This window comes from Lathyrus oleraceus, chromosome 5 (assembly GCF_024323335.1).
Source record: "Lathyrus oleraceus cultivar Zhongwan6 chromosome 5, CAAS_Psat_ZW6_1.0, whole genome shotgun sequence".
In the NCBI taxonomy this organism is placed as follows: Eukaryota; Viridiplantae; Streptophyta; class Magnoliopsida; order Fabales; family Fabaceae; genus Lathyrus; species Lathyrus oleraceus.
In genome coordinates, this window is record NC_066583.1 from 233,958,405 (window position 1) to 233,983,310 (window position 24,906).

A 24,906-nucleotide genomic window follows, 5' to 3' on the forward strand; every position below is an offset into this window, starting at 1 on the left:
ATTGAATACCATTCCTCAACTTTAAGCAATCATTGGGTCGGAGTATACAGAGATCGCAATTTTCAGCACAACTTGGAAATAAACTAGCTTGCAATAAATTCTTCTTGATGATCAGGAGAGGAGATGCTAAGTCAGCTACATTAGAAATGTGAGAATTGTCATCCACAGCATTAACAGTCTTGTCATGATTAGGCATAGGAGCAGTGATGACATTAGGAGTCTCCGGAGGATCAAATTCAATTTCTCCAGCGTCGATCATATCCTGAATCTTATTCTTCAACAACCAACAATCGTTTGTATCATGCCCGGGGCTATCAGAGTGATATGCACACCTGGCATTGGGATTATAACGAGGAGAAGTAGTGTTGGGATTTGCAGGAGGATCTCTGAGGGTAATTAAATTTGCTTTTAGCATACCCTGCAGTGCTTGTGCTAAAGTCATATTGATCTTCGTAAACTGTCTTCTTGGCCTGTCTTGTCTGTGTTGGAAGTTTTGAGATGGCGGTGTTGTAATCGTAACTGCTCCAATAACATGGTCACGATTTTTCTTGCTATGACCCCTTTGACCGTACACAGCATTTGATTCGTTCCTCCTCTGATAGGACTTTTTGGTGCTTGCAGAGGTAGCCACCTGTATCTTTCCACTTCGAATGCCACTTTCAACACGTTCACCTGTTAATATGAGTTCAGTGAAACCCGATGAGGAACTTCCCAATAGATGGCTGTAGAATGGGCCAGTCAGTGTACCCATGAACATGTCCACTAATTCTCGATCAGTCATAGGGGGTTTGACTCTGCCAGCCAAATCTCTCCATTTTTGAGCATATTCTTTAAAGCTTTCTTTAGATCCCATAGTCATATTCTGCAATTGTAGCCGAGTAGGCGCCAATTCAGAATTATACTGGTAGTGCTTGTAGAAAGCTGTCGCTAAATCAGTCCAGGTGCGGATGTTAGAGCTCTCGAGCTGATAATACCACTCTAACTGTGGGCCAGACAGACTCTCTTGGAAGAAATGGATCCATAGCTTCCTATCAGTGGTATACGGCTGAATCTTTCTCACATAAGCTCTCAGATGCATCTGAGGACAAGACGCACCATCATACTTAGTGAAAGCGGGGACCTTGAATTTGCGGGGAATGACCACATCAGAGACCAGACCTAAGCCTTCGAAATCCAGACCGGGCGCCTTCTGACCCTCCATAGCTAGCATGCGTTCTTCCAGCAACTTATACTTATCATCTTTTGGAGAGTACTTTTCATTTTCATAATCTTCATCGTCGTCCTCAGGGTTGAAGGGATCAACATTCTCCTCTTCCGAATCATTTTCTGTCTCCTCTTCTTGATCCTTCGGAATTCTAATCTTGACTCCTGCGGCCTGTCCTTTAAGCCTTCTTCCCGGGTTAATGTAACTCACAACTTTCTTGTCTTTCTTCTTCTCGAGCAAGAGAGCCTTCAGCTCCTCCTGCCCCTTGGATAAGTTCAAGATCATCTCCTGGAATTGAGCATTCTGAGCCTGGAGATCTTTGACAGTTTGTTCGAGAGCCATCTTTCTGTTTAGAAGGAAGACCGTGAGAACATTGATCCTTTAGAATACATGTTATGCAATGTTATGTTATGCTATGCAATGTATGAAATGTTTTCAAGGACTTTTGGATTTTAACTTTGCGTAAACCACCAAAAGAGGGGAACCTTTATTAATAATTTCTTTAATCAATGTTCATTACAAAAAATAATAAAAATACAATGAAAGCTCAAGTCTCCCAGGGACGGCTTCTTTTTGGGCAGAGATATGCATTGAGTCTTCGTTCCTCATTAAGCTGGCTGGTGAGCTCTAATACTTTCTTCCTTTCTGCACCGAACTGAGTTTCAAAAGTATCCCTTTCCTCTCTCAACTGGATCCAGGATTTCTTCAATTCTTCAACATTGGTAGGCATATCTGGATAAGGAATGATCTGAGGGGCACCTCCTTCAACTTTTGGTTCGACAATCAGAGGTCCGATTGCAAGATATGGCATGGTAAGCTCACGAGCTCTGGCGCGTACCCATCTGAGATAAGGTTCCATAGGAATAGAGTTTTTCTGTCCTAAAGTACTTCTTTTCACCATGCCCCAAGCTCGTACAAACCTTTGACGGAGACCTTGAGATTCGTTGTCATAGTCAAACACAGTGCCTTGAATAATTATTTCATGTGGACCATTTCTTCGAGCATAACCAAACTGACGTAGGGCTAAAGCTGGGTTATAAGTAATACCTCCTCTTATCCCCAGGAGTGGTACGTTAGAGAATTCTCCACAACGGTCAATGATGATAACATTTTCTTTGGGTTGGGGACACCAATGGATGTCTGAATGGGAGAGCGACATTATCCTTTGAGACCATTTCAAATTTTGCTCATTCTTCAAGACTGATTGAGGAAGGTGCGAAATAAACCACCTAGATAATAAAGGTACGCAGCACATGAGAGTCCCTTGCCTTTTCATAGTACGAGTGTGAAGGGAATGCAAAATGTCTCCAAGCAAGGTGGGCACAGGGTTATGAGTGAGAAATATCCTAACAGCATTCATGTCTATGAATTGATCCGGGTTAGGAAATAGCACCAAACCATAGATTAGTAGTGCTAGAACATCTTCGAAAGCATGGACATTCATAACTTTTAGGAATTCTCGGGCCTTATTTATCAGAAATTTGGCAAGTAAACCCTTAACTTCACTTCTTGTTACCCAATTAGTTTCAATGTTGGACTTTGTCATGTGTAAAGCTGCGGCAACTTCTTCAGACTTCGGAATCTTTTCTAAACCACTGAAAGGTGTTTGATCGAGGATAGGTATCCCAAGCAGCCTGGAGAATTCTTCTAATGTGGGTACCAACTGATAATCTGGGAAGGTGAAGCAATGATGTTTAGGATCGAAGAACTGGAATAGAACTCTCATCATATCTTCTTTGAAACCGGTGGTAACTAAATTGAGGAGAGAACCATGTTTCTTGATGAACTGAGCATGATTGGGAAGCTCTGACACTAAATTCTTGAGTTGAGGTGAGATCGCTACAAGATTGATCCGGATGGTCTTCCTGGAAGCCATAGCCTTGCAAAACAGAGCAAAGTTAAATCCCTAAGTCCTTGAAATGGTTAGTACAATGCCATGATGTCATGATGTTATGATGTTATGATGTTATGATGTTATGATGTTATGATGTCATGATGTTAAGTAAGTAACAAACACAAACAAGTCACACCGCAATCATTCCTAGGTTTTAAGGCTTGCATGAGTTCCATAGGTAAGTACCCTCCCCACTGAAGTTTGGTTGGTTCCACCTGTCCTAGAATAGTAACCGGGTTCTAGAAGGATCTCAAATCATCGACCTTTCCTTAAGTCCACTTCAGTGCAACACCAAGCGGTTGACCAAAATTTCCCTAAAGTCCAATCTCAAAGAGTGTAGTATCGAGTATCAACCAACCCCAGTCGGAACCGAAGTCAATTATCTCACTACTTTCTAATGGCTAGGATGAGTCAATTAGGGTTCTAAAGGTCTGGTTAATGCTTTGATGACACCACGCAGACGTCAAAATTTTCCTCAAGTAAACATGAGGAACATCAGGACATCTAAAGTGTTACATTAACCGTAGCCATCATTTTAACCATTCCAGTATACGCCGGACAGCCGCGATGATCTCTTACTACTTACCTAAGGTACACTAGATCCGGGTGTAGGATCTTTCACTCAAACATAGAATACCCAAACAACCCCTTAAAAGTAAATCAGACGAAGGACCAATTCGAAAACATAAATGACCTTATTTTTTTAAGGTAACCTCTCTTTTTAATATTCCCCAGCAGAGTCGCCAGTTCTGTTATACGGTGAACTGACTTTTGTGTTTTGCTTTGAAAAGCAATGTCGCGGATAGCAAGAGTCGCCACCGACTTTTCTTTTATCCAATAAGGAAAGGCGGAAAAGAACAGGAAAGACCTTGATTAGATTTTGAGTTCGGGAGGTACATTATACAAAGGGAAGGTGTTAGCACCCTTTGTATCCATGGTTATCCATGGGCTCTTAATTGCTTAACTCACTTATGTTTTCCTTGTTCGAGAAAGTGTTTGAGAAATGTGGTGTGTTTAGAAAATATTTTGAAAAGAGAGTTTAACTTTATAATGATTCTGGTACGAATGTATACAAAGTGTTTATCTCGTTTGATTTTGAAAGATGTTTAGAAAAATATAACTCGACGATGATTCTGGTGCGAATGTATACCAAGTGGTGATTTTCTAAAAAATATTTTGAAAAGGGGGAGGTGTGAAAAGTATTTTAAGCTGCGAGCAAGCATTTAAGAGTTATACTTAACCAAGGTCTTTATAGGTATTTCCTATCCTTAGGAGGGTAAAACTGTCCTTACTATTGAGAAGTAAGTAGTCTTATCCTTTGGATGTAAAAGGACATCGTGGGGTCGTCGATCGGTCATTGAAGGCAACATTTGTAAGGATATCTTAGCATTCGAAGGGACGATCATCATTTAACCGTAGGCTACCACGAAGGGTCATCGAGGGACAAAGTCGTGTATTCGAAGGCAACATTCGAGGGACTATGATGATTTAACCGAAGGGTCTTTATTAAGGGTATCTTTACATTCGCGGGACATGGCCGTAATATCGTAAGGCAACAAAGAGAGGGCCCATATCATCTGTTCGAAGGCAATGTAATCAGTCAAGTAATTAAAATGAATCTTCACAAGGGTATCCCACAAATAAAGTGGAATACCTAGCAAACTGTCTCTTCAGGAGTATGTGAACCCTCACAAAAATTCAACAAACAGGTTAGAATACCAAGCTAGGGTGCAACCAAGAGTTGCACCAAACAAAAGAATCACAGCAATAATAGTGTCAGGCCAACAACGTGTAGATGCAATAGAAAACATGTCAATCAAGTACCGAACAGATTAGAATGCAAACGAAGAAACAAATACTGTCATGTTCGCTACTGCCTCGCCTAGCGAAGGCTTGGCGAACCCTCGCTACATGTTCGCTCAGCGAAGTGTTAGCGAACGGCTGCGGGTTCTGGGTTCTTCTTTGATAACAATGCGATTTCAGGAACCCCAAACCCTATGGCATCCATTACAGAAATTACATGGTTAAACATTCAAGATATCGTGTTACACATTCATGCATACTTAAACCCGTATGCAAAACCTAATGATACATTTAGAAATTCAATCATAATGCCTCATGTATTTGAAGATGTCAAATTAGGAGCATAAAATAGTGGGGGTGTGGCAAACCTGTTTGCAATTGCAATTGCACCGTTGGACTTGCAGATCACTCTTATGGTTTGTACCAGATTGAGTTGGGCGAAGGTAACCTTTGTGCAGATGAGTTTCCTTCGGGGTATCCGGGGGTTACTCTGAATTCTCTTCGTTAGCCTCTAGGGTTTTTCCGGTTGCCTCTGTTAGGGTTTGCTTGTTCCCTCTCTGTCCTCCGTCTATCTCCCCCCTTCTCTGTGTGAAGTTTTGGTATTTATAATAATTGTGTCCTGGTGGGCTCAGAATTGAGCCCAAAATTTTGGTATTTCGTGAGCTTTGCTAGGCGAGTGAGCTAGCGAAGGATTCCAGTAGCTAATTCATCAAAACTCGCTGGAGCGAGGAATGACGCATGGGCTTCGCCTAGCGAAGGGTTTGCTCGCCTAGCGAGCATGCCAGTTTAGGTCATCTTCTGGATTTGGTAACCTGTGCGCTGGACCCTTGTTCCTTTAACATTAATGTCTTGAAAATGGATTTAGAATGTCTTGAAAAATGTCCTGAAAACTTAACGGGCAAATTTTGGGGTATGACAGTTACGCTCGCGCACGTTTGTTTTTCCATAGAATTAGGAGAGCTATGGCCGAAGATCAAAATCATAGACCTCTTAAGGATTTCGCCCAACCATCCAACGAAGAACCTAGTTCTAGTATAGTAAACCCAACCATCCCAACTAATAATTTCGAACTTAAACCCTCCTTGTTGCAACTAGTGCAACAGAGACAATTTGCAGGTCTTACTACTGAGAACCCAAACCAAAACTTAAAAATCTTTCTCCAATTAGCAGACACTTTCAAAACCAATGGCGCTTCTCCTGAGGCAATCCGTTTAAGATTATTCCCTTTCTCCCTCAGAGATAAAGCCCTATCATGGTTAGATTCCCTTCCACCCAATTCCATAACAACTTGGGACAACCTTAGAAAAGTATTCCTTGCTAGATACTTTCCCCCAAGTAAAACCGCCGTTCTTCGAAACCACATAACCAGATTTACCCAGAACCAAGGAGAATCATTGTTCGAAGCTTGGGAGAGATATAAAGAGCTGTTAAGAGCATGCCCACATCATGGCTTAGAAAATTGGTTAATCATTCAGACCTTCTATAATGGACTTCACTATAACACTAAGATGATCATCGACGATGCCGCAGGCGGTGCACTAATGAACAAACCTTATCCTGAAGCTAGTGCCTTCATCGAAGATATGGCTTAAAACCATCAATCACGGGGAGTCGAACGAGCGACAATTGAGAAGAAGGAAGCCCAAGGAGGAGTACATGAGTTAAGCTCTATAGACATGATGCAAGCTAAAATGGACGCGTTGGCCCTCAAGGTCGAGCATATGTGCATAAACCCGAATACTGCAGTTGCAGTTTCGTCGGATTGTGAGATATGTGGAACCAAAGGACACCAATCTGCTGAATGCAGTCTCTTAAACGAAACCAACTCCGAGCAAGTAAACTACGCCCAAAGGGAACCCATATTCGAATACCTACAACCCTGGATGGAGGAATCACCCGAACTTCTCCTATAAGAACAATAACCCTATCCAAAATACTGCACCTCCGAGACAACCAGGTTACCAAGCCCCAAGACCAAATCAACCTATGCAACCTGTATCACCAAAGCCGAGCCTTGAGAAAATTATGGAAAATTTTATCACTGCTCAAACCCAACAAAACAAAGAGTTCATGAACCAGATCATTCACGTTAACAAACTGATTACCCAATTAGGAACCAAGGTTGACCAAATAGTTACTCACACCAAGATGCTTGAAACCCAGATCTCTCAGGTAGCTTTAAACCAAGCCCCCAGACTACACCTGGAGGACAGTTCCCTGGACAACCTCAACAGAATCCGAGAGGACAAGCCAATGCCATTACCCTACGAAGTGGGACCGCTTATGATGAGCCATTTAACTCAAGATTGAGTGAACCCAAAACTTCTAAGGAATATACCGAACCCACAAACGAAGTGAAGGAACCAGAGGAATCTGAAAAACAGGAAGGTCAAGAAAAAAGAGAAGAACCTAAAGACAAAACTTATGTACCACCCCCGCCGTACAAACCACCGATACCATATCCACAAAGACTCAAACAAACCCAGATCAATAACGAGTATCAGAAATTCATTAAGGTTATAGAAAAACTTCACGTAGAAATCCCTTTCACATAAGCCATCACCCAAATACCTTCTTATGCAAAGTTTCTCAAAGACATCCTTACCAACAAACGTAGACTCGACGATCCGAAGCCTTTGGAATACAATTCTATTTCCGAGAATAAGTTAGCCAAAAAAGATAAAGATCCTGGAAATTTCTCCATTCCTTGTCTTTTGGGAAGTCATGTCATCGAAAAAGCTTTTCTAGACTTAGTAGCTAGTGTGAGCTTAATGCCTTTAGCAGTTTGTGAGAGGTTAAACTTAGGAGAATTACAACCTACTCAGATGTCACTTCAATTAGCCGATAGATTTGTTAAGTATCCGATAGGCATATTAGAAGATGTCCCTGTTAGGATAGGTCAGTTATTTATCCCTACTGATTTTGTTGTCATGGACATCAAAGAGGACAATGATATACCAATCCTTCTAGGTAGACCATTATTATCAACTGCAGGAGCCATAATAGATGTCAAGAGAGGAAAGTTGACCTTTGAGGTAGGTGACGAGAAGATAGAATTTATACTTTCAAAATTTCTTATGGCACCTGTGATGGGAGACGCATGTTATGCCATAGATATCATTAATGAATGCGTTAGGGAAATAGAACAAGAAGAAATCATAAAAACAATTAAGTTGCCATCAACTCTCATACTGGAAGATGATAACTTTAGGAAGCCCTATATCGATGATAACGTTTACGAATGTTTATCCCTTACCCCAGATCCTATGCCATGCCCTAAGAAACCAACCTTAGAACTTAAGGAACTGCCTAAGAACCTGAGATATGAGTTCCTCGATGAAGGGATGAACCGTCCAGTTATAGTCAGTGCTACCTTGAGCCAAGAGGAAACAGACCAACTCTTAAATGTTTTACGAAGATATCCCTCAGCCTTAGGATATAATATCTATGATCTGAAAGGTATAAGCCCATCCGTATGCATGCATCGGATTTCGCTCGAAGAAGATTCAAAGCCCTCTAGAGAACATCAGAGAAGAATAAACCCTATAATGAGTGATGTTGTTAAAAAGGAAGTTTTTAAGTTACTTGAGGCGGGTATAATCTATCAGATCTTGGATAGTAAGTGATTATGCCGTTGAATGAAAGATGCTAAATTCATTTTCGATGGAAAATGTAATGAAGCATTTAATCTTTTAAAGCAAGTGTTAATATCAACACCTATTATGCAACCCCATGATTGGTCATAACCTTTTGAGATAATGTGCGACGCTAGTGATTATGCCGTTGGAGTCGTTCTAGGACAAAGGAAAGATAAAAAATTACATGCGATTTATTATGCCAGTAGAACCATAGACGCTTCCCAACTTAACTACGCAACAACTGAAAAGGAACTACTCGTTGTAGTTTTCGCTATAGACAAATATAGATCTTATCTAGTAGGAGCCAAAATTATAGTTTACACCGGTCATGCTGCCATGCGTTACTTATTAAGTTAAAAAGATGCCAAGCCCAGGCTACTCCGATGGATTCTGTTACTACAAGAGTTTGATCTAGATATCTGAGATAAAAAAGGCACTGAAAATGTAGTAGCTGATCACCTTTCTAGGCTAGAACACCTAAAACCAGACTTCGTACCCATAAATGATGATTTTGCCTATGATAGACTGATAGCTAAACTAGAAACCATTGAAGACGATAGCCTAGGCCCTCATGAGCACTTCCAAAATTCCTTAGCTGTAAGTAACGTGCCATGGTATGCAGACTTTGTTAATTACCTAGCTGCTGATATCATACCCCCTGATCTTGACTACCACCGCAAGAAGAAACTTTTATTGGGACGAACCGCTCCTTTTCAAAAGGGGTAAAGACGGTATTTTTCGCCGTTGCATTCCAAAAGAGGAGGTAAAAAGTATAATTGAGCATTGTCACTCTGCATCCTATGGTGGACATGTGAGCACCTCTAAGACATACGCCAAGATTCTTCAAGCTGGCCTGTTCTGGCCTACCATGTGGCGTGATGTCCATGCTTGCATTGTCAAATGTGATAGATGCCACCGCACGGGAAATATTTTAAGACGTGACGAAATGCCTCTAAGAAACATTCAAGAAGTAGAACTCTTCGACGTTTGGGGTATAGATTTCATGGGACCTTTCCCACCATCCTTAGGAAACAAGTATATCTTAGTAGTTGTGGACTACGTGTCTAAGTGGATTGAAGCTATAGCTGCACCCACAAACGACACTAGAGTGGTGATCAAGTTATTTAAAAACTACATATTCCCCAGATTTGGAACACCCCTTTTAGTCATAAGCGATGGAGGATCACACTTCATATCGAGAATATTTGATAAACTTTTAAGCAAATATGGAGTTAGGCATAGAGTAGCAACACCATACCACCCACAGACTAGTGGCCAAGTAGAAGTATCCAATAGGGAGATAAAACAAATTCTAGAAAAAACTGTTTCTATATCTAGAAGAGACTGGTCTCAAAAGCTCCAAGAAGCATTATGGGCCTACAGAACCGCTTTCAAAACCCCTATAGGAACAACTCCCTACCAACTAGTCTATGGAAAATCCTGTCATTTACCTTTTGAATTAGAGCATAAGGCCTACTGGGCCATTAAAACTTTGAATTTGGATTACCTGACCGCTGGTGAAAAACGTATGACATCCACAAACTGGAAGAACTTAGGCAATCTGCCTACGAGAATGCCATAATATACAAAGAGAGAACCAAAGCTTGGCATGACAAAATAATTGTGAAAAAAGATTTCAATGTAGGCGACCCTGTTCTCCTGTTCAATTCTAGGTTACGGCTCTTCCCTGGGAAGCTACGTTCAAGATGGACTGGCCCTTTCAAAGTATCTAAGATTCTGAGATCCGGAGCTGTAGAAATAAAGAAAGAAACCTGTAGTCCATTCATTGTGAATGGGAAAAGACTGAAGCTCTACGAAGGAGGAGACATTCCAACAGACTACTCCAGCCACACTCTGATAGATCCACCAATTCCTACGACAGGTGTATAAATTCCGACCGTCAAGCTAATGACGTTAAACAAGCACTGCTTGGGAGGCAACCCACGGTTTTCTTATCTTATTTTACTTTTTTGCATTTATTTACTTTATTTTTTTATCATATTTTCGTCAGGACTAAATATCAATTGCAATGTCTGTGTTTTCAGGATCCTTTTCCCTAACCTTTGCAGGATGCAAAACTTTGATGACATGCACGTAGATTTCAGAGATGACGCCCAGAGAGAGCGTTACATAGTTCTCTACCAGTGCCCTATGGCCCCTATACGCTATCCATACCAGGATTTCATGGAAGCCCTAGGCATTGAGCCGAGCATCAGATTCCTGTGCCACCAACTCCAATGGGATGAATTTGCTGATGACCTGAGCAACACCTACAGGAACTTGACTTTGGAGTTCCTCAGTTCGTTTAATTATGATCCTTACTCTGGACCAAATGGACATGCTGTTTTCAGGCTATTCGGGACTGAGTACTCTTTCAGCCAGAAGGAGTTCGGTGACTTATTAGGTTTTCAGATTACCCCCGACGCCATCCCTGAGACGCCGATGGGATACTTTATGGGTAAGGAAGTGGAGAAATTCTGGAGCGATATCTCTGGTGGAGGGATTCATGATCCTTCCACTCAGTTGTCCCAGGCTATCCACAACCCTGCTATGAGGTATTTCCAGATGATACTGGCACACTCTTTTCTTGGAAGACCAGATGTTGAGACTCTGCTGAGTGAGGAGGAGATATTTTTGTTATTTTTTGCATCCCAGTCACGCCCTGTGGCATGTAGGAACTTTCTGCTGTGTGGCCTTAGCAGTGTTGCCAGATCATCCGAAGGAGTTATTCATGTAGGAGGGATCGTCACAGAAATTGCCATTGCCTTAGGTCTATCCCGCAAGCTACTCCATCTCAGGACTTTCTGTGGCTATACTACTATGGATATTGATTTCTGCTTGACCAGAGGACTGATGAGGAGATCCTCCTTCAATCCCAGACAGTTCAGATTGTTGATTGATAGCGAGACGATACACTAATTTACACTGCCAGACCCGATGATGACCAGTGTTCATGATCCAGCTAACTGGAGTTATGCTTTGGAAGGTCACAGAGAGACTGTTGAGGAGCCTAAATCCCCACCTGTTGCTGATTATACTCCTACACCGCCTTCACCCAAGATTACTGTGCTCTCTAATAATTTATCTTCGCAGACCCCATATATCCGCATGCAGATTGCCGAGTGTCGCAGAGAGATTATCGAGCTTAGGCAGCAGGTGGCTCACCTTACTTTACAGATGGCAGTATCCGATCTTACACATGCTACTGAGGCTGATTGTTTGTACCAAGAGATAACAGAGCTTCGTCAGGAGATAGCCGTACTTCGTGGATCTAGTCAGGCAGAGGAGCCCCTTGCTGTTTGAGTTTACCATCTCATTTATTTTTTCTCATTTATGTTTGAGTTTACCATCTCGTTTACCGCCACTTTCATTTCTGACTTATTTTATATTATTGCATTTGGTATATTTTCTAATTATGTTAGCACTTTGATATTTTCATATATATATATATATATATATATATATATATATATATATATTATAATAATATATATATATATATATATATATATATATAGATATATATATATATATATATTATATTATATATATATATATATATATATATATATATATATATATATATATCTATATATATAGATATATATATATATATTATATATAATATATATATTATATATATATATATAATATATATAATATATATATATATATATATATATATATATATATCTATATATATATATATATTTGTGCTTATTTCATTTTTTATTCATATTATAATCTAATAGCATTATTTTATTTGTTTAATGTTTAATTTTATTTTTTTTTATAAATTGTGCAAGCTTTATTTCATTAGGAAAAAAACAATGAAAATGCTATTCGGACCCCCATACCAAAAAGAGCATGGAGAAGCCCATACCAAATGAGTCAAAATCTGGCCCAACTGAAATTACTCTTGTGGCGCCCGCCATGGATATTGTGGCGCTCGCCACAACGTCTGATAAAGCTCGGGACAGATTCACATATTTCACCATTTTTAACCCTTCAACCTTCCAAAACCCGTTTTTTCCTCTTCCAAAAACTCCCTTGAACCCCATAAAAGCTCCCACATTTCTCATCTTCCCACCATATAAGTCACTTTCCCAACTTCCATTTTAATTTTCATCCGTCAATATTCATAAAAATTCCACCTTTATACAAACCCTTCTTCATCACATTCCAAGAGAAAAACAATGGAGTTCAACGGATTTATTCTTCGCGAAGGAAAACTGGGGGATAGGCAGAGAAGGATTATTGAAAGGTTGCAAAATCGGGAAATTTTCCCGACAAGGTACATGGATGATAATTGTCTTTACACTTTGGGTATCTACCATAGCGTTTTTCATTTGTTAGATATTTTAGGCTTGCACACTATCTTTTCAAACAGAGAGCCTACCTTTGAGCGATTGAGAATCTTATTTTTAAGTTCTTTAATTTATATTGTCAGTCCTAACACTGTTAGTACAGTTGGTACTGTTCGATTTAGAATGTTTGCTGTTGAGTATGAATTTAGTACCGATGAACTAGCAGGTCTATTAGGAATTCCTCATGGGGAAGGTGTTATTTGTGAGGCCCCTTTGGATTCAGATTGGTCGGTCGAGGTGTTTTCCTTTTGACATAGATTGTCTAATACTTCAATAAATTCTTTTGAAGGAATTCTTGCCTCGACCATCCATATCCCGACCATCAGAGTTTTTAGATATTTGTTGGCATGTACTATTTTTGTTCGGGAGAATCCAAACAAGGTTAATGCTCGGGAGCTTCTATTTTTATAAGGAAGCCTCACAAATAGGAGAATTAATTCGGTCCCGTTTATGATTGCTCATATGGCTTTAAATCTTAATAAAGCGGGACCCATTGTTTTTGGAGGACTCATTACATCTATTGCTCGGGCTCTTAACCTGAACAATGAGATATCTACCTTAGTTCCCTTAGCTCCTTGCACAATCAACCTTAAATTTCTGAGAGATATGAAATTGAGCCGAGTGAGAAGAGAGGGAGGTTATGTGCTTATGATTCATGGTATAGCTATCCCATATGTTGTCTTACCGTGCACTAGACGTACTGATGTACGTAATGAAAGGAATTGGACCTATGTTTTAGATGCTCCACCTGTTTTGGGTCCACTTCCTCCTAATGTTCCTGATGAGGAGGGACACGACACTGACGAAGAGTTTGATTGGAGAGCAATCTCCCGTACCTCATGTGTCCCCATATCACCCTTCACCACCACACATCGCACCATCTTCTTCTTTTGCAGGTTCTGCTTCTGGATTTTATATTTCAGAGGAGATGTGGCGCGACCACATGTCTAGAGAGCAAAGGCATGATGACCTACTCTCTACCATTCAGCAAAAACTGGCGGACAACATGAGCTTCATGCAAGAATCGCAGCGGAGGACAGATCGATCCTATGAGACTATTGCACAGACCCTGCTTGCGATCACAAACGAGCAATCCCATCACCAGAACTACCACCGTCAGCATTCTACGCTGATAGAGGCCACTCAGGGTTCCATTTTAAGCAACCTTAGAGAGGTGAGGACTGCTCAGGATGCCTTACAAGCCAGGATGGATCAGAGAGACCGTCGTCGCAGCCGATCCCGTCGTCCACCTCAGGATGGCGAAGGAACCAGTGGTCAGCAGTAGTATGACAGGTTACTCTCCCCTTATCTTATTTCGAAACATTGGGGACAATGTTCGATTTAAGTGTGGGAGGAGATTTTATCGCTTTCTATTTTTCTTTGTTGTTTTTAGTTAGATTGTTTATTTTTATTGCTTTTTAGTTATTTACTTTGTTTTATTTTGCTTTTAGTTAGAATGTTTTAGAAAATGCATGTGTCTGACGAGTCACCAGTATAGTGTATCTTTAGTACATTCTAATCTCCCCATTCCTTTAGCCCTACCAAAAAATTTTGAAAAAAAGAAAACGGTGTTATCCTGAAAGTTTTTTGGGCTTTAAGACAGGTTTGAGTTAGGATGTGGTGACTTGGGAGAACTTTTTGAAACATCAGTATTGTTTTAGCACCATAGACTTCATGAATATAGGAATCACTCCCGAAACCCCATATACCATGGCCTTAATCATCATTTCAGTATAGTCCCCAGTAGTTTATTCTGGCAGTCAGCTCCGGCCTACGCATCCTCTACGTAGGGGACCGATGAACATAAGTGAATGATCCAGTGAAATAAATAAAAGAAAAAAGGCAACTCCGATATAGGTGACCCTCACAAAGTCATTTAAACCAAAAAGTTGTAAAAATTTGCTGCAAAAGAAAAAGAAAAGGGAAAACTTGTTGGTGTAAGCCTTAGAGGCCAATACTTTTGGTACTTGTATCGAATTATTTATTAATAATAAAAGACATTTTCTTTATTAATGGTTGATTAATAAAGTCCCTGGAATAGATAGTCCATTTAATGTATTAAGTGTGACTTAATCATGAGAACACATTAAACATAAGGACACTATTCTTAAAGTATCCGTAGTCGAGCTTTAGTGTGAAGTGGGATAACATTAAAGCATTAAGACTATTATGTTTGTAGGCTGATGATCACATCTCATGGATCATGGATAAAGAGTTATCAAGTCTTAAACATAGGTATGAATATTAGGAGTAATATTTATACCGGATTGACCCGCTATGAGAATACTATATAGAAAGTTATGCAAAGTGTCATAAGTTATTCTCATGGTGATAATAGTGTATACCACTCTTCGACCTGAAACCACTATGGATCCTAGATATGGAGTCGAGTGCTTTATTGCTGATCCAACATTATCCGTAACTGGATAACCATAAAGACAGTTGATGGGTACTCCACAAAGCATGTTGAGGGACATGAGTGTCCTAGATGGAATTTGCCCATCCTGCGTAACAGGATAAATGTCTATGGGCTCAATATTGAACTGGACAAGGGTGACACGGTCTATACCTTGTGTTCAATATAGACATAAGGGTAAAGGGGTAATTATACACATAATTATTATCACAGGAGGTTTTGTCAGATCACATGACATTTTCGTGTCTTAGGTAGCAGTGATGTGTTGCTAGATACCGCTCACTGTTTATTATGTTAAATGCGTGATTTAATATAATTGCCAACGTCGCGAAAACCTATAGGGTCACACACAAAGGACGGATTGATGAGAGATAGAGTAACTAAGGAACATCGTAAGGTACGGTGCACTTAAGTGGAAGACGAAATATGGTAAGGTACCAAATACTTAAGTGATTTTGGCATATTATGAGATATGGGCCAAAATACACTTAAGTGGGCTTTTTAGCTTGAAGCCCACACAAGTGGTTCTATAAATAGAACCCCTTGGGTAGAAGCATTTTCACTCCACTCAGACTCAACTCAAGTGAAGAGTTGGAATTTCGTTTCCCTCTCTCTCTCTCACTCAAAGCCTTTATTCATACCCGCTAGCACTGAGATTGAAGGAATCCGTTCGTGTGGACTGAGTAGAGACGTTATCATCGTTCAACGTTCGTGATCGCCCCGTGGATTTGCACCAAAGATTTGCATTAAATGGAGAAATTTTTAAATTTCGCTGCGCCTTGGATGACAATTCTCCTTCAGTGGTATCAGAGCCACTTACGAAACCATGAATCTGATAACTGTTTTTGTTCTGTAATAATATGATTAAAGACAGAATGAATCAAAGATTAAATTGAGATCGATCAAGTTACATATATATGATATATGTAATCCTGATGCAAAATACATTATATATGATATAGTGTTCTCGTTTCGTTCATTCAAACACTCAATGATTGTTTTCCTTTGAGCGATCAATGGTTGTTTGCTTCTTGATCCGACATTAGTATGGTGAAGCAATGACGTGTTGATCAATCATACTGAATTAACAATCAATATGTGTCTGACGGTCTGAAATTGGTGCATCAGGGTTAGTGACGGCACAAGGGTTGTGTTGTCAGAGAGTTATGCAATTGGGGTTATGACTGCACAAAAGTTGTGCTTTCTAAACACTTTTTGGAACAGTGTTAACCGGTTAACGCGTATGGTTAACCGGTTAACGCAATGCGAAATAATTTTTTTTAAGGTTTTCAAACAGTGTTAACCGGTTAACGCATTTGGTTAACCGGTTAACGCAAGGCGGAAAACAGTTTTCCAAGACATTTTCAAACAGTGTTAACCGGTTAACGCATTTGGTTAACCGGTTAACGCGAGGCAGAAAACAATTTTTGAATAGATTTCAAACAGTGTTAACCGGTTAACGCATATGGTTAACCGGTTAACGCAAGGCAAAATTCACCCGTTCGGCTAACTCAGTGCTTTAAGAGTATCAAGTGTTGATGCGAAAAGCGACATTGATTTTAAATGAATTGTTCATTAAAATGCGGTGATCGGTCGTCGAGATTTAATTTGATTTTAATTAATTAAAGGAATTAATAATAATAATAATAAAGTGTTTATTATTGTCTTGTGGTGATCGGTTATGGCCTTAGTCTTCCTTTATTCTGCTTTGGGTTTTAAAATACGACCTGCGTGTCGTGCCTCTCTCTTTATCTCCCAAATGTAACTTCTTTTCTCATCTCACTCCCTCGTATCTAAAACGAGTTTCTTTTATGTAATGTAATGATATGAAGAAAGCAAAGAAGTCAGTGCCAAAGGAGGACAACCTTGAAGATCTTGCTTGGAGAAGCTTAGATCGTTGTTAGGTTAGCTTAGGTTCTCTCATTGGCTTGGGAGAACAATTGCGCTAGGGGCCATAACTGTTTCATTTTGTTTGTATGTATGTTGATGCATGTGAATGTATGTTGATGCATGTGAATGTATGTTGATACATGTGAGAGACGGTTTATATGATAAACAAGCCGGTGAGATCAGAAAAATTGCAATTCCCTCAAATTAAATATTAAGTTTATACTTTCCAAGTTTTAACACTCATCAAGACTAGTAATGGATAATGTAGGTTTCGCCTACGCGAGATGCATGATCTATATATTAGTAAGGTGCGATGGGATAATTGTAATATCCAACTGTTAAAACAATGGGTCAAACTTAACTAAACAAATTATAATAAGATTATATATATGTTTAGAAGCAAGCGTTGGGAATGATCCATATGATGGATTGGAATAAGGAGCTATTCACCCAACTGAAATTTTCGAGAGTTGTATGAGATACAATTGGAAGGATTTCCTACCTAAATAACCTAGTTTTGTGTAATCCGCCTACGCGGACTTAGAATGAAGTGAAATATGGATCTCGACCCACTAGAAAATCTTCCAACGGGATTTTCCGAATCAAATGATGAGGGTCATTTGTTTTGAATAAAATAGTGGGAGCATGTTTAATTAAAGGCCTAATTAAATATGTCAATGATACTTATATTTTCATTAATCCTTATGTAGATAACCATGACAACAAACACCTCTAACAACATATTGCGATCAAACCTTGACAAAGAAAAATTGTATGGGACAAATTTTCTTGATTGGTACCGAAAACTGAGGATTGTCCTCAAACATAAGAAAGGGAAAGGCAAGGAAGTTGCCAAACCCAAACCCATTATTGCTGCTTTGAAGCCTAGTGGAAGCATAGAAAAAGAAGGCACCTGCTTCCATTGCGGTAAGACCGCACACTGGAAGAGGAAATGCCCAAAGTACCTGGAAGATAGGAAGAATGGAGTAGAGACTCCAACTTCGGGTATTTTTGTTATTGAAATTAATTTATCTACTTCTTCATCATGGGTATTAGATACTGGATGCGGTTCTCACATTTGTACAAATGTGCAAGAACTAAAAGGGAGTAGAAAATTGGCAAAAGGTGAAGTCGACCTACGAGTTGGTAATGGAGCAAAGGTTGTTGCCTTAGCCGTAGGAACTTATGAATTGACTTTACCTAGTGGTTTAATAATTCAGTTAGAGAACTGTTATTATGTACCAGCAATTAGCAGGAATATTATTTCCGTTTCTTGTTTGGACAAGATTGGTTTTTCATTCATAATAAAGAACAATTGTTGTTCAATATATTTGAATGATATATTCTATGCTACTGCACAAATGAACAATGGACTATATGTCCTTGATCTTGAAATGCCTATTTATAACATTAATACTAAAAGGATGAAACCTAATGAGTTAAATCCAACTTACCTTTGGCATTATCGATTAGGCCACATAAATGAGAAACGCATTTCCAAACTCCATAAAGATGGACAGTTGGACTCTTTTGATTATGAATCATATGAGACATGCAAATCTTGTTTAATTGGAAAGATGACAAAGTCTCCATTCACAGGAAAAGGTGAAAGAGCTAATGATCTTTTGGCCCTCATACATACTGATGTATGTGGTCCACTGAACATACCAGCCAGAGGAGGTTTTCAGTACTTCATCACATTCACTGATGATTTCAGTAGATATGGTTATGTGTATTTAATGAAACACAAATCAGAGTCCTTTGAAAAGTTCAAAGAATTCAAGAATGAAGTACAAAACCAACTAGGTAAGAATATTAAAGCTCTTCGATCAGATCGAGGTGGTGAATATTTAAGCCTAGAGTTTGATGACCATCTGAAAGAGTGTGGGATCCTATCCCAACTCACTCCTCCTGGAACACCCCAATGGAATGGTGTGTCTGAGAGAAGAAATCGAACCCTGTTGGACATGGTCCGATCCATGATGAGTCACGCCGATCTTCCAAACTCCTTTTGGGGACATGCGCTATTGACAACAGCTTACACACTTAACCGTGTTCCATCCAAAAAGGTTGATAAAACACCATTTGAGATATGGAGTGGTAAGAGACCACATATGTCTTACATGATGATTTGGGGTTGCGAAGTTTATGTGAAACGAAAAATTTCAACTAAGCTTGAGCCCAAATCTGACAAATGCTTATTTGTGGGGTATCCTAAAGAAACAAGAGGATATTACTTCTACAATCCTTCTGAGGGAAAAGTGTTTGTCGCTCGAACTGGAGTTTTCCTAGAAAAGGATTTTGTTTCCAAAGGAACCAGTGGGAGGAAAGTAGAGCTTGAAGAAATTCAAGAATCACAAAGCATCGACACACCTATGGAGGAATTAGAGCAGGAAACACAAGTGGTTGTGGAAGAGCAACCTGCTCAAGTAGAACAAGACCAGCGTAGGTCAGGCAGGATACATCACCTACCTGAGAGATATGGATATCTCATAACAGATCAAGGTGATGTATTACTCATGGATCAAGATGAGCCTGTGACCTACCAAGAGGCCATAACTGGTCCCGAGTCTGAGAAGTGGCTAGAAGCCATGAAATCCGAAGTAGATTCCATGTACACAAACCAAGTTTGGACCTTGGTAGAGCCTCCTGTAGGAGTTAATCCTATAGGATGCAAGTGGGTCTTTAAAAAGAAGACTGACATGGATGGTAAGGTACATACCTATAAGGCAAGACTGGTTGCAAAAGGATATAAACAAATTCATGGTGTTGACTATGATGAAACCTTTTCACCAGTTGCAATGCTTAAATCTGTTCGGATTTTACTTGCTATCGCTGCATATCATGATTATGAAATATGGCAGATGGATGTCAAAACTGCTTTCCTTAATGGAAATCTTCTTGAGGATGTGTACATGACACAACCTGAAGGATTTGACATACCAGAAGAAGCCCAAAAGATATGTAAGCTACAAAGATCAATCTATGGATTGAAGCAAGCTTCCAGAAGCTGGAATCTTCATTTTGATGAAACGGTAAAACAATATGGATTCATCGAGAACGAAGATGAGCCTTGTGTCTACAAGAAGGTTAGTGGGAGCATGATCGTGTTCCTGGTGTTATATGTAGATGACATATTACTCATTGGAAACGATGTCCCTACCCTGCAACAAGTAAAGACTTGGTTGGGGAATAGCCTTTCTATAAAGGACCTAGGTGAAGCAGCCTATATATTAGGAATCAGAATCTATAGAGATAGATCACGAAAACTGCTTGGCCTAAGTCAGAGTACATACATAGGCAAAGTGCTGAGACGCTTTAATATGCATGATTCCAAGAAAGGATTCATACCTATGCAACATGGCATGTGTCTATCAAAAACACAATCCCCTTCAACTAAGGTAGAAAGGGAACGCATGAATAAGATTCCATATGCATCTGCAATAGGATCTATCATGTATGCCATGTTATGTACTCGACCAGATGTCTCGTATGCGTTAAGTGCAACGAGTAGGTACCAATCTGATCCTGGTGATGCCCATTGGGTAGCTGTAAAGAATATCCTTAAGTACTTGAGAAGGACTAAGGACTCATTCTTGATCTATGGAGGTCAGGGATAATTGGTTGTAATTGGTTACACCGATGCTAGCTTCCAGACAGATAAGGATGACTTTAGATCGCAATCTGGTTATGTGTTTTGCTTGAACGGTGTGAGCTGGAAAAGTTCAAAGCAAGATACAGTTGCTGATTCTACAATCGAGGCCGAGTATATTGCTGCCTCAAGTGCAGCAAAGGAAGCTGTTTGGATCAGGAAGTTCATTAGTGAACTTGGCATATTCCCTAGCATTGTGGATCCCATTGGTCTCTATTGTGATAACAATGGTGCTATCGCACAAGCTAAGGAGCCTAGATCTCACCAAGGATCCATACACATACTTAGGCGTTATCATCTCATTCGAGAGATAATAGATAGAGGAGATGTGAAAATATGTAAAGTACCTACAGTTGACAATATTGCTGACCCACTGACAAAGCCTCTTGCGCAGCAGAAGCATGATGGCCATACTAGATCAATGGGTATAAGGGGTATGCCTGATTGGTTCTAGTGCTAGTGGGAGATTGTTGGTGTAAGCCCTAGAGGCCAATACTTTTGGTACTTGTATCGAATTATTTATTAATAATAAAAGGCATTTTCTTTATTAATGGTTGATTAATAAAGTCCCTGGAATAGATAGTCCGTTTAATGTATTAAGTGTGACTTAATCATGAGAACACATTAAACATAAGGACACTATTCTTAAAGTATCCGTAGTCGAGCTTTAGTGTGAAGTGGGATAACATTAAAGCATTAAGACTATTATGTTTGTAGGCTGATGATCACATCTCGTGGATCATGGATAAAGAGTTATCAAGTCTTAAACATAGGTATGAATATTAGGAGTAATATTTATACCGGATTGACCCGCTATGAGAATAGTATATAGAAAGTTATGCAAAGTGTCATAAGTTATTCTCATGGTGATAATAGTGTATACCACTCTTCGACCTGAAACCACTATGGATCCTAGATGTGGAGTCGAGTGCTTTATTGCTGATCCAACGTTATCCGTAACTGGATAACCATAAAGACAGTTGATGGGTACTCCACAAAGCATGCTGAGGGACATGAGTGTCCTAGATAGAATTTGCCCATCCTGCGTAACAGGATAAATGTCTATGGGCCCAATATTGAACTGGACAAGGGTGACACGGTCTATACCTTGTGTTTAATATAGACATAAGGGCAAAGGGGTAATTATACACATAATTATTATCACAGGAGGTTTTGTCAGATCACATGACATTTTCGTGTCTTGGGTAGCAGTGATGTGTTGCTAGATACCGCTCACTGTTTATTATGTTAAATGTGTGATTTAATATAATTGCCAACATCGCGAAAACCTATAGGGTCACACACAAAGGACAGATTGATGAGAGATAGAGTAACTAAGGAACATCGTAAGGTACGGTGCACTTAAGTGGAAGACGAAATATGGTAAGGTACCAAATACTTAAGTGATTTTGGCATATTATGAGATATGGGCCAAAATACACTTAAGTGGGCTTTTTAGCTTGAAGCTCACACAAGTGGTTCTATAAATAGAACCCTTTGGGTAGAAGCATTGTCACTCCACTCAGACTCAACTCAAGTGAAGAGTTGGAATTTCGTTTCCCTCTCTCTCTCACTCAAAGCCTTCATTCATACCAGCTAGCACTGAGATTGAAGGAATCCGTTCGTGTGGACTGAGTAGAGACGTTGTCATCGTTCAACGTTCGTGATCGCCCCGTGGATCTGCACCAAAGGTTTGAATCGCCACAAGAGGTAACGATTCTATCACTGATCATGCCCATTCGTAAGGATCACTAAATGGAGAAATTTTTAAATTCCACTGCGCCTTGGATGGCAATTCTCCTTCAAAATTCACCCACTGTTAGTTGGGACAGAGGTATCTGGCGCTGAACTCGGTTGGGCGGATTACGATCCGATCCCCCACAACTGCATTTGGGTCAAATAAAAGGGTTTACACATATTTATGTGCCAGAGACCCCATGTTTAGGATCAGAATCACTAATAGGTCACTCTACTATGAAGTATGTACGGATAACGGGCTTAATGTGATTGCGCATGAATGAAAAGGATCCAAAAAGAGATGAAGAGGTAGGCATAGGTATTGTGGGATAATATGGGTTGGTTAATATATGAATGGAGTTTATGTCCGTGTCTGCGGATAAGTGTCATCACGATACCCTTAGTTCACTCAGTTAGTACCTATCACTGCATCCCGACTTGAACTTAGAAGCCTTTCTAGCCCGAATCACTCGTCGACACCAGTTTTTCTTCTTTGAGCCTTTTAGTGTTTTGCTTGAGGATAAGCAAGGGTTTAAGTGTGGGAGAATTTGATGACACTGAATTTCAGCGTATTTTTGACTCCGATTTCGCATGCATTTTAGTTGTTTTATTGTTAAGTTATTACTATGTTTTTCTTTGTTTTTAGGTTTTCAGTCTAATCGGAGCCCCGATTAAGAAAAGGAGTGAAAATGAGCTAAAAAGCCTAAAAATCAGCATTTTACACTTGTGGCTCCCACTGTGGCTGGCGCCATAGGTCCAGCCATGACGTGTCCTAGTTCAACTTCTCCTCAACTGACACATCTCCCACTATCTCCACTTGGGTGCGACAATGTACTCTTATGGCGGGCGCCATGGTGTTGTGGCGGGCGCCACAAGCACAATATGTTTCCCTCCCATTTTCAAACTGAAGGGCATCCTTGTCATTTCCATTATTTTCCTTGCTTATAAATAGAGACTTGATTTCATTTGTTTCTTCATCCAAACTTAGATTAAACTTAGTTACAACTAGGCATATATCAGTATTGTAAAAGTGGTAATCGCTTCACATCGGAGTGTTGCCACAACTGTGTAATCGAGTCTGTAATCGAGTTTGGAGAACTTTGGAAGGAAGTTAATCCTACCGCCACTTTCATTTCTGTTTCGCACTTTATTCAACCCTCCGATTGGAGCAGGTTTTATTGCTTTACCTTTGTCTACTTTATTTATTTCTCGCACTTGCACTTTACTTTATTTATTTCCCGCACTGTCTTTACTTTATTTATTTTCCTGCACTCGCACTACTTTTATTTACTTCTTGCACCGCACTACTTTTATTTATTTCTCGCACTCGCACTATTTTTATTTATTTTCCCGCACTCGCACTACTTTTATTTACTTCTCGCACTCGCACTACTTTGTTTATTTCCCACACTCACACTACTTTTATTTAAATTAAAATGCATCTTTCCTTTACCATGTCTAGCTAAACCTATAAAGGTTAGAATGTAAGGATCGTAGTTGAATCGATAATCTGTACAATTGTTCGTAGAAACACTTAAGGGCTATTTTTACTTTCAACTTAAGTTTTCCCGCACTTAATTTTCGTTGGGTAAGATCGAAAGTCGTCCAACGTCCTTTTAAACTTAGTTGTTTTTAACTATTTCAAATACAGCGAAAGTGCTTTGTTTAGTTCATTAGAAGTTTTAACTTAAAAAGAAAAGTGATTTTAAAACTATTTTCGGACGCGTTTATAAGTTTAGAGTCTGGTTCGTGAGAATCTCTTTTGGTTAAGAAATCCAGGTCAAAATACTTTTCAACTTAGTCAAGATACTATATTTCTTAAAAATAGGTTTACTACTCTAACGCAATGCGCGCCTTTTTATAAGTGACAATAAGAGGGTTTGATTAGGGAGTACAACTCGGTTCTGAATACGCGAAAGCGACAGTTCCCATTAAATTGGTTCTTTTCAAAGTAGGAAACACTGCCCATAAGTAATTCTATTAGCAAGTACTTGGATTATTAATTGATTATGTAAATTACATTTGAACCTGTCTTTATCAATTGAATTTAATTTAATACTTTATTTTTCATTGTGCACTCTTAAAACCCCTATTTCGATTACCTTAGATAAACACCGTAACAATAGATAACGATAGATTGACACTTGGTCTCTGTGGATTCGACAATCTTTTATATTACTCTGACGCGTTCGTATACTTGCGAAAAGCACGCATCAGGTATTAAAACTAGTTTTTCAGGCCGGGCCATTATGCCCCCTGCTACGACTTCTCCCCCTATTCCTGCTTCTCGGATTCCTCTCACTCC

At 39.6% G+C, this 24,906-nt stretch overlaps 1 non-coding gene across 1 annotated transcript; it reads right to left on the reverse strand.

The window, feature by feature from the left end:
* Positions 1–6,247: 6,247 nt before the first annotated feature.
* LOC127089362 (small nucleolar RNA R71) lies at positions 6,248–6,354 on the reverse strand. Its single transcript, XR_007790972.1, has one exon. It is a non-coding gene; the product is annotated as a small nucleolar RNA R71 (small nucleolar RNA).
* Between the last annotated feature and the right edge of the window lie 18,552 nt (positions 6,355–24,906).